At 36.8% G+C, this 12,058-nt stretch overlaps 1 protein-coding gene across 7 annotated transcripts in view; it reads right to left on the bottom strand.

Moving 5' to 3' along the window:
- The window catches only part of LOC306863854 (polypyrimidine tract-binding protein 3-like), a 62,222-nt gene that overhangs the window by 48,758 nt on the left and 1,406 nt on the right, over positions 1–12,058 (bottom strand). The window lies entirely within an intron of this gene.

The following is a 12,058-nucleotide window of genomic DNA, read 5'->3' as shown; positions in this document are numbered from 1 at the left end:
GTTAAATTTAGGTATTGGTAGGATTAGGGATAGAGAATAAGGTCATGTAGAATTAAGGCATTAATATATGCTTAATTACTACTAATAAATGGCTAGTTTAAAATTCTAGTTATATGCATGCTAATAAGCAACTAGTTAAGAGAACCTAAAATAAAGTGTTGCCAAGGTAATTATGACGACTTATCACAATTCCAAGTTTATATCTCACTTTTTTTTCACCACAAAATAAACAATAAAAAAGGTAATTGTGAATTTTATCTTACAATTATTATTTTTTCCCCTCACAATTCCCAATTAAACAATTGTCAAAGTCGCAATTACCTTTTTAAAATTTTTATCCCATGGTGGAAACCGGCTTCCATTGTCTAGCTTGCGTTTACATAGAAAAACTATGAAAAAGCAGTGCAGTGGCACGCAAAAACCCATTCTGTGTGAACGGACTAAAGCACAGCATTGCTAAAACAACTCTGATTATTAACCACATAGCAACCCCTTGGAAACCAAACAGGGCTGTGTTTCCCAAAAGCATTGTAAGCGTAAGTTGATCGTATCTCCATTGGCGGCAATGGGTCTACGATGTACCTAGGCTTACGATGCTGTTGGGAAATGCAGCCCAGAACATGACACACTGTAAAACAAATTCCAAAGTTGTAAATAAAACAATTGGCGTATGTTTTATGTCTTTGGATGTTAAAATTAAAATTTCCCCTTTAGTTCAATGGTACTTGCTGTTTCTTTGTAACTACTTGTGAAATTAGCTTACTTCAGTGTAGCACTGTTGTGGAAAGTAGCTGTATGTGAACATCCAACCAGAAAACAAAATCTAATATCTAAAACCCCCTAAAGTAAATGTTTTTGGTTCACTAAAAAATCATGAGGACATAACCAAACATCTACAAACTAACCAGCTAGGTAAACATTTCACATGAACACCATTACAAGCTGTGAGTCACATGTTGAATCAAATCATTAAAAGTCAAAGAGTCTGGTTCAGCAAAGAAAGCTTCCCTCACAGGGCGGGAGAGAAACACGGGGCAAAGCGACGTGGGAGCCAGGTTCATCCGGGATACTGCATAGTTCTCATTCCTCACAGATGAGAAGTGAGGTGAGGAAGAAGGGGGAGATCTTTGGGTGAAACATAGGAGAACAGTAGAACAATAGCCCTCTCCGCCCGTCTCCCAGGCCTGCTAGCCAAAACTCAGGCCGCCAGCAGAGACCAGAATGCCAACAGAGCGCTAACAATGCTTAGCAGTCAATATACTGAAGCCTCTACGGTAACAGAGCAACATGAGGGACAGACACAATCAACAGGTTATCCGTGGTGTAACACATATCCAAAGTATACTTAAACACTTCAAAGTATATGTTGGTTTTTATGTGAACGATAGGATATGTGCACAATTTTTTCAGATTTTCCACATACTCTGTACACTCAGCTCGCACATGAGCCTTGAATGTTTTTGTAGTACTTCGTTTGTCCACAAGGTGGCAACACTGGCCCAGGCTGTTGTTTCAAAGTAGAACAACAAAGGACACTGAACAACAACTACTGGAGACACAACAACAACAGACGTTCACGCTGACAAGTACATGCAAGGCGGCTAAAGGCCCGGGTATACTTCACTCTTGCATTCGGTTTAGTCTCGTGCACAGCCGCGTCGAAGTATACTCAACCGCAGATGGAGGAGCTCAAGCTCGTTCTGTCTCAACATTAACCTCGCGTCTACGCTGTTGTACGTGGACCATCCACTCGGTCACAAAAATTGGGCTGCACGTAGACACGTCTGATGGCAAAAAATGCGTCATAAGGACAGTGCATGGACCGTTCACATGAAGAGTGACAAATATATTAGCATGCACACCAACAGATTTTGACGTTAATAAACGTTTTGTTTATTATAAGTGCACTACAGTTTTGTCATCTGCCGCTTTAAATGCTCAAACTCTTTAAAGTCTGATTGGCTGTCAATATTTTTCTCATTCATCAACAAGAAAAAAAAATGACTTTCAAAGTGATTCCAACCATATATTTCTTTTGTGTCATTATTGTTATAGTTGTGATATGGAATTAGAGAAATAATTAAACTTTATAGATTTCATCCTTGGTGTCTATGACCCTTTACTCATACTTAGGGATTAGGGATTTCAACACATATTCATTCTACAGATTAGTGTTGTCAAAAGCACAGACCACGATACCAGTCAGTACTGAAATTTTAAAAATGTCCATTTCCTGCAAACAATTGAGTGCCAATCAGCTACGATTAAGAATACGCTCAACAGCGCTCAAATGTTAGCGGGAAATGGATGGGGGGTTTTTATTTCAGTACCGACTGGTATCGTGGTCGGTGCTTTTGACAACACTACTATAGATATGAATAATGCTTCAAAACAAAGCAAATTTATGATCACGATTTATGGACATTTATGATTTTCACCTGGCGGTTGATAAATTGTTAAAAAGGGATTCAGAGATGTATCTAGAGACCAGAATATTGAAGAGACTTAGGGATGGGATCTTTTGATTGTGTCAGGAGGAAACCAACTAGAAATTACCCAGAACACCCTAACAACTGCATAATTACAAACTTAATACCATTCAGAACAGGTTAGTTACACTGGCAACACCTTTGTTTTGGGCCAGTGAGTTCTGCATGTCTACGAAACTCAAATGTTCTCCAGAAAATGTAAAAATCGACTTCGTTTTGAAATACTTCCACAACTGGGCCAACAGAAGGCCTGCGAGCTCATAACTGCTGACAAGGAAGAATGGCATCTGGTGAAACAGCAAAAAAAAAAAAGCTGGCAAATTTACTAAGATCAATGAAGTAGCAGTGAGAAGTTTTTCATAATACCTTCAAGGTCTGACTTTGCAGGTATTACAAAATATACAAATACTGATGGACTTTGGCAATGCAAACTGATTTTACAGTATTAAAAAAACTGTTTGTGGGTACTGATGATGGAGTATGAAGTGTAAAAGAAATAACAGGATTTTCTAGTCATATGACTGTGGCATTCTTCACAGAATTAAGCCAACACAAAATGAAACGGTCACAAGAAAATGGGTGACGGAGGGGAGAGGTCTCTTGGTGTGATAGTAGTTGGGAGACAGAACTAAATATTATTAAAATATAAATGCAATGCAATATAATTTTTGAATAAATTAATAGAATTATTAAAAAAAAATGTTTTTACCTATATATGATGCTTGTTCGTTTAAATTTGAAATGGTTTGTTTTGTGTTCAGGTTATGAAGAAAAAAAATCATGGCCATCTTACTGGTCTCTTCAGTCAAGTCGACACCCAATAATGTTGTGTCCATTGCTCTGCTGTTTTGTCAGAGAAAATTCAATGGTGTCAGCAAAGTGCTTTTGGAAGGATATTTGAAAAACTTCCAGTGACAGCATCTCTGGTTTAATAGCATGTACTCTTGGCGAGAGCAAAAAATGGGGCAGTAGCTCTAGAGCGCTGCCAAAAATGGAGAAAAACTAGGCATTTGGGATTTTCCCACCATCATTTAAGGGAGCTCAGCGTTTGGAAAAAATGAGAGCGCCATCCTCTGCTATTGAGTTTTTTCAACAGGCTGAGTCATGTTTTGACAATGCATGCTTTCTTTTTTCATACTGGATGCTTGTGAATAATGGGATATTGGCATAATAATAGAACAAATGGGCATATGACATTTGATGTGAGTTTTACAAGCCTAAAACATCAGTGGAAAGCTCATCGAATTGGGCGAACCTGTTTGAGGCTTCAGACATGATGCTCTGGTTAACCAAACAGCATCTGTTGTGCCTGAGTTTGGCAGACTGGTAGGGATTTGCGCTGGGGGAGACGGGGGTGTGTCTGGCGTGGCCAAGCCCTCTAAATCTAGTCCCTGTAATTTACTCTGGGCTGTGTTTGCCACATACTTCACTCCTGATTCATTCCCAAGCATCCCTCCAGTTAGAAGAAACAACTTTTACTATATACAGAATAGCATACTACCAATCTATCATACTACACATACTGTAGTTTTTCTGCAGTATGTATATTTTGTCTGCATAGAATACTTGATGTACTACATTTGCTAAAATGTGAATTATACAACAGTTCACACTAAACAGAATATAGTATCAGAAAATGCAATGCACTCAACTTGACCTTCCATTTCCAGAGCGACAAATTCAACTGTAAAATCAACCATAATGTTACAAATCTATTCATTGACACAATATTTGATCAGGTTGCCAAGAGGTAAAATAATAGTTCACCCAAAAATGAAAATTTGCTGAAAATGTAGTTACCATCAGGCCATCCAAGATGTAGATAAGTTAGGAACATATTTTGGAGAAATTCAGCATTATATCACTTACTCACCAATGGATCCTCTGCAGTGAATGGGTGCCGTCAGAATGAGAGTCCAAACAGCGAATAACTGGACTGAAGTGGTGTGGATTACTGTGATGTTTTTTTCAGCTGTTTGGACTCTCATTCTGACGGCACCCATTCAATTAAATTCAATGAGTTAAAAATTTCTTTGTCTTTTGAAATATTGCACACTAGTTTTAAAACCTAGTAGGCAGTATACACTGTTCAGTATACTAATACTATTCCTAAATTGTTCACAAATGCCTTTTTTATATATATAATTTGCTGTTATGAATTTAACATGAAAATTTACTCAAGAATGGTTTTACAAATGGCTGGCATAATTTTTTTTTTATAAATGAGCCCTATAGCCAAAATGACACAGGCATGCAATCAGGGTTTCTCGCCATCAGCGGAAAAACGCCATTTATCTCATAACACAGCATAGCACAGACGGAAATAGAAACTCTTCTCTCTCTGTGCTTTGAGTGGCTTTTAACTGTTGAACGAACTGTAAAATAAATGCACTTCGGTAGGAAACCTGTGTAATTTGGACTGCAGAGAAGCGTTAATGCCTTAAACCTCGACACTAGATGACAATGCATTACTTTCATAAATGTTGCAACATTAACACTGAATGAGAACAGCTATTTATTCACCTCATAATATATTAAACAGCTCTGCTAACCCTCATAAAGGCATCACACTCGTCTACATACATCAGCTGTTTAGATATGCCGAAACGTAGTCACACAATTGTCGTTTAGTTTTCCTAAACAAAAAGGCGAAACACACTTAAATGGGAGGGACTATCATTGGGATACCACACTGGCCCACGGGAGGGAGGGAGGCTCTGTGAGGGTGAACGAGAGGAAGATGATGAATGGCAGGAAGCCGGGGATTTTGCTAGAGCGTCAACAACGTCTCTTGCTGCAATCCTCAGGATGGATGGAAAGCACGGCGTTCCATTACAAGATGAACACCTCACCTGAGCAGAAACTGTAGGACGAACTTGGGAAAAATGAGCTGGATATGACTGTCTACCAGCAATAACAAAATGAGAACTCTCTCAACGCGCGTTTTAAAGGGTTTGTTCAAATTGACCCATTCTATGTCATTCCAAATGCTGTGAAACACAAATGAAGATGTTTTGAGGAATGTTCATGCTGCTCTTTTCCATACAAACAAAGCAGGGGCTATCAAGCTGCAAAAAGGACAAAACAACACCATAGAAATACCATGAAAGTAATCCATGACTCATATTCCAGGTTTTCTGAAGCATATTTTATGAGGAACAGACCGAAATCAAATGGAAGCTCAAATGCGTTTACTCGATGAGCAAGAATGAATTATGTTTGTACAATAAATAAATAGTAAAGTAAAATAAAATAAACTTTCTACGTCAATATTTTACATGTAATTCAATGGGTTACTTGCAATTTCTTTGTAATTATTTGTGAAGACATTTCTAAGTGAAAATTGTTTCAAATTAAATCCTACTCCAATTTTTTAATAAATTAAATCTGTTCATCATATTTTATATAGCGACAGTATCTTAGAAGACATGGTTTAAACCATTAGATTAATATGGATTGCTTTTACAATGTCTTTATGAACTTTTTGAAGCGTCAAAGTGTTGGTTTTGTGGACTTTCAATGGAAAGACAGAAACCTCTTAGAGAAAATCTCATGGGTTTGGAAAAATGGAACATCTGATGACTGACAGTAGCAGTTATTTATTTTTATTGCCATGTCAGCATCTAAGGCTATCTTCGTGATAAAAACTGAGTTGCAATAATACAAGAGTTAGCCTACATAAACTTAAAATAAAAACCAAGCAAACAGACAAATACAGCAGTTAAAATTATACTAGTTTTTTTTTTTACTATCTTTTCTGGTAAAGTTGTTTACTTGCATGAAGACCAGGAGAGTCCAATGAAATATATTTCTAAATACAGACAGACACATTTGTCTTATTTGACATCACTGATACCAAAAGCAAATAGTTTTCAAATTTCATGTAACCGAACACATTGCTTTCTTTGAATATGCTTCAGAGAAAACGAGATTTTAGAGCTACAGCGGAGGGCAAGATTTTTTTCTGCTCTGCACACCAAGCGACCATTCAGAAGATACTGAATTTGCACGAGAGTCATATGGAGCTTGAAATCATAAGGTTTTGACTTTCCTCAAAATATCTTCTTTTGTGTTCCATATAAGAAAGAACGTCATACAGGTTTGGATGAATATAAGATGACAGAATTTTCATGTTCGACTACTGTTTATTAAAAAATTTACAGTATGTTAAACATATTCAAAAGCGCCTGTTCACTGATTTGTCAACATACTGAAGCACAGGAGCTGGTTTTGCATGCTGCCATTATTCATGGTAACAAAATAAGGAACTCTCTGACAAAAGCCATTGTTGCTTGTCTCCATGTTATTTTTTCTCCATCAATCATTATAATGGGTGAGTACAATCATCTATGTGAGACCAAAGACAACCTTTGAATGAGCAAACTCTGAAAAAGTAAGTAGCATTTCCCGCTGCACATAAGCTGGATCGTATTGGGTCAAAGGGTCATGCTTGGTTGATGGCAAGGGAACAAGGCATTTGTTCACAACCATTTTACTTCCACAATGTGATACCTTTCTGAGCAAAACAGGACATTAAACAAAATAAAGCTCGATTTTATTCATCAGGAATTGACTGGGTGGTGAAAAGTGGCTTTTATATGACAAATCGTTAAACAACAGACCTAAATAAATTGATTACATTGTTTTAGAGGGTAGAGCAAGTTATTACAATCTGATGAAAAATCGTTGCTTTGGCATTAAGTAGAATAACCAATATATCTTATGCACTAAATAGAAAAATGTCACGTCGTGATGTTTAAGAGCAGCTTTTTATGATAGAAATTTCAAGAAAGTGCCAAGAATGACACACATTGCGCCATCGCCCTCCTGATCCTGCAGTGTACAGGAAGTGCAATACATGAAAACAAGGAAGTAGTGTACAGTCCGGTGTTAGCTGTGTTTGTGTTTGCCGTGCAAAAACCAAAAGTTAATCAATTATAAACATGCTCATCATAAAAGAGACAAGTAATGCAAGAATTGCTTTTTTATATAAAGTTATAGATTTGGACCAAACAAAATATGCACCATGTTATTGACCTAAAAGACTACACTAGATTTTTTTCAAAGTCATGTTGGTGTGTTGTGGGCCATTGAAATGTGGTTAGGGGTTTGTTTCACCACTCGGCTAACCCAGGTGGTGTCTGAACACGGTTAATAATAACAGTAATATAAGCGGCAAAATATACATGCGCTAATTTGCCGTGCGGTGTGAAACAAGGTTTAGCAAGTACCACTTAAAAGGCAACTCAAAACACAGGTCAGCTATAAAATGCGTGTTTACACTTAAAATAAATGTACTATCACAAAGCTGCATCGTCATTTTCACGTGCCGACAATAAAAATAGACCAGCAGCTTTCAGATCTTCAGAAGGTCTCTGATCCCTGTGAGGCCAGCCATCACATGACAATGTTTTTCTCTATTATGCCTTAATAAAATAAGACAAGAGCCTTCTCCATTCTCGTCTCAGATCTAGCAGTACAGTTCAGCCCTCTAACCTTCTGTTCTGACCCACAAATAACACCAATTCTTTACATTTAATAAATCGGCTTGCAATAAAAGCACTGATCTAGGATCAGTTGTGTCTTCCATGTCCAAAAGAGTTTGATTACATGGACAAGGAGAAGCCGATGCCTGATAAGCACTCATTTCCTGCCATGCTTTGTATGGTCATGGGCTGTAGCCTGTGACTCACAGGTGTAGCTGTTTTGAATAGCCTGCTCTTATTTGTCATTGAATTAAACTTTCCCATTTAAATCATCCCACACGTAGATGAATGATATCTCAAAATAAGAAAAGATCAGATTACAGGACCGGCTTTACTGACAAGATGCGCATTAAATATCGCATGCGATATATCGTGCAGCCCTACAAAAGATACAAAGCGTTGAAAAGATATACTCAAATTAATTGGTCTGGCATTGCGCATTTTAACAAACTGTCCTATCTGCAGAATGCAAAGTCCAAACTTCGTGAAATTTGGCATGAATAGACAACTGGACAGTCTGAGGATGTATGCCAAATTGGGTCAAATTCTGCCAACAGGGGGTGCTACAACTGAAAAAACAAAATCCTTATAACTCCACAGTTGTATGATCAATTAAATCGATGTGTTTCTACTTTTGGCAAATGGTAACAATAAAGCTTTTGAATTGAATTAACGATCTATTCTACATCCATATTTAATTATCACTATGTTATATCACTACTAACAAACATGGCTGTCAGCAGCCAATCACATTTCATCAGCTTATAATGTCAAATCTGAAAAGCCGACCAATACGAAATGTAGATATACGCTACAATACATTTTTGCAAATAACTCTGAAACCTAGGCTGTTTGTCTGATTTCCCCAAAAACACACATAAAGTCTCATATTATATTAGAAAAATACATGTATCACCGTATCATCTACATGAGCGTACGTATTTTATTTTAAATGTATTATTATTACCCAATACACTTAAAAATAAAGGTTCCTTATTGGCAGTGATGGTTTCATGAACAGCTTTTAACATCCAAGAAAACTTTCCATTGCAACAAAAGTTTCTTGTAGATTATTAAAATGTTCTTCACTCTAAAAACAAGGGTCTTTTAAGAACTGTTCATTGAAAGGTTCTTTGAGGAACCAAAAATTGGTCTTCTATTGCATGGCTACAAAAACCCTTATTTGGAACCTTTATTTTTAAAGGAGTTCTATATTATTAAATACATTCCAAATAGGATTTCATTGCCATTTTTGGTTACAACAACCTTTCAGTGAACAGTTCTTAAAAGACCCTTGTTTTTCTGGGGGTGAAGAACGTTTTAATACTCTAAAGAGCCTTTTTTCACTATAAAGAACCTTTGTTGCAATGGAAAGAAATTGCCATTTTTAGAATTAAAGCATGGGGCTCACGTCAAAATATCAAACATTTCAATGAGGCAAGACCTTGAGATAAACGTGAAAGCCTTCATGCAATAGAGCGTATGACAGGTATTCTGCTGTACACATGTTTTTTCAGGCCTTGTTATGCAGGAAGTATGGGCATAAAGCTCATGTAACTCACCACAATTTAGCAAGGGAACTTCCTCAACATCTCACACAGGTTTGAGGGAAGTCTCAGCTATCATGGTGCTAGTTATTCCTGCACCCCACACTTTGCCTAATTATCACAGCTCAGACTTATCAGGAGGATACTGACAGAATGAGACATTTCCTCCTGAAGACAACATCAGTCTAAAAGTGTCACCCACACGAGGCAGCAAAGTGCCCATCACACGGTTTCCATTTTGGAGCTATTGTGATTGGGTTACAGTGCATTATAATGAACTGTAGGAGTGATCATTTCTAATTCATGTGGGACAGAAGGCTGGAGTTTTGTGCAACAGTGAAAAAATAGTGCATTATTTGGAGGAAGCTCACAAAAACTGTAAAGAAATGTACATTTCAGAACAAAATCCAATAAGAAGCTTATTTTATAAATAAAATGACAGTAAAGACAAAATATTGAAAACAACCATTGTAATGTGAATAAAAAAAGATTATGTTAAATGTAAAGTATTCATAAACCCTAATTGTTTTTGTTGCACTGAATTTAAGTAGGATAGATATAAAATATCTATATTTTATTCAATATTATATATTATATACAATATTATGCAGGATTTATATTACAGGAATGAGGATGGGTGGTTAAATGCACTTAATTGTCATGAAAATAATATGAGAATGCAAAATAATCTTAACGATCCTAAAATATGCATTTGAAGTTTTCTTGAGCCTAGAATATGAGGCACTTCAGAATTATTCAAACAAAAGCATAACCAACTACTGCAATTCAAGGTGTCTATTTTACATAGTGTAGTTTCTTTTGTATTACAGGAATAGGGATTGTGGGGTTAAATGCACAAAAACAATCGTGACGGTCCTCCTAAAATAGGCATAATTTTCTTTTTGCAAATTAGAATTTCATATTTTTATTTTAGTTGAAAAATGACTATTTGTGTTTACTCTAAACAGATTAAAATGTTGTTTTAATAAATTCTAATGAATGCTAAATCATGTTCCCATGCTCAAAACCCACATATATTGATTTGTTTTGAGTACATTAACTACACCTTTTTGAACTGAGGGCATTGGTTCTGCTGACGACTGGTCGGGCCAGTTTACAGCCCACAGGGCAACATCTCTCAAGTACACTTCGGACATTACCTCAACAAGGTGGATGATTTAGGTTAGAGGGCACTTGGAATGTGGATGCAAGTCAGACAGAAATCAGCTAATTCATTTCTAAATTACATCACTATATCACAAAGCCTTAATTGGCCATGACACAAACACAGGCCTCCACTGAAGCTCAGCTATAGCACTTAACCTAAATAACTGTGCTGCAACCAGTTTCAAAAGTAGAATTTCAGCAACTACCTTCCTTTTTCCTCCTTACTTCTGTTTTAAAATCTGACTGGTTAGTCATACTACAGTATAGAGCTGCATGTCAAACATTTACCAAGCACTTATTTGTATTAAGATTACAAACAACATTATTTGTAGTCTATCTAATTGTTTAATGAAAACAAGTCCTCAATCAAATTTGGCTGATATCAGGACTGTTATAATTAAAGTAACACAAACCGAAGCCCTCAATACCAGGTGGACACCTAAAGCTTCCACATTTATTAAAAGCCAATGAGAGACACCGAGGCAAAGTGAGAAATGGGCATTCAGTCTTTCAGAAGCAGATTTAGGGAGATGTGGGAGTTGTTTGATGGTGGAAATCCCCAGGGAGTGTGGAAATGCACAATTATCTAATGCTTTCGCTTCTGCAGCACTGCAACTGCACTTTATATGCATTACTAAATATACTTAACTGTGGGAAAGATAAGCATGCTAAAAAAACTGAAAGGCGCAGTGCTATTATAGGAAACTGCTGCTGTTCTGTGGACAACGTGAGAAGTTTTCACGAGCTTAGACATTGAGACACTTCAGCATTAACCAAAACAAAACCACAACTTGCGTAATTCAAGGTGGGGAATAACACTTTCGAAAAAAATCATGTTTTACTAGCAATTCCTGAACAAGTCCTTTATGTTGAGTTGGATCTTTTTGATGAATCATTTAAACCTTAATTGATTCTTTCAGGAATTGGTGAAAGAGTCAACAACTGACAGACCACCTATATCTGTATGTAGTGCACTATTTGAGGTTACATTATCAAGTGCACTCATTCAATCCCATAATGCACCTTGATAATGAGTGTACAACCAATGAACACTCAACAGCTAGTAAGCACTGTGGTGCCAAATTAAGTGAGAAAAATGCATCTACAGCACTTGTGTCTTGCAAAGTAGGCTATAATTCACTGTTTTCATTCACTCATTCAATATTACTGGTTTCATGAAGGAAATAGTGAATAATGGAGTGATTCCGGATACAGCCCATGCCTTTCATTTATTTGCAAGTTGAGAATCAATCACTGAGGATTAATATAATGCAACAAACAGTTACTGTTCAGAAATATTACAAATAAAACGTACTGGAATACGTTTATGACCCGATGAGAGTTTTATCAACATGCATATGAGCCTGTT

Source organism: Barbus barbus (assembly GCF_936440315.1).
Source record: "Barbus barbus genome assembly, chromosome: 45".
Taxonomy (NCBI): Eukaryota; Metazoa; Chordata; class Actinopteri; order Cypriniformes; family Cyprinidae; genus Barbus; species Barbus barbus.
Note: the sequence above shows the minus strand (reverse complement) of the source record. Positions and strands in the feature narration are given on the sequence as shown.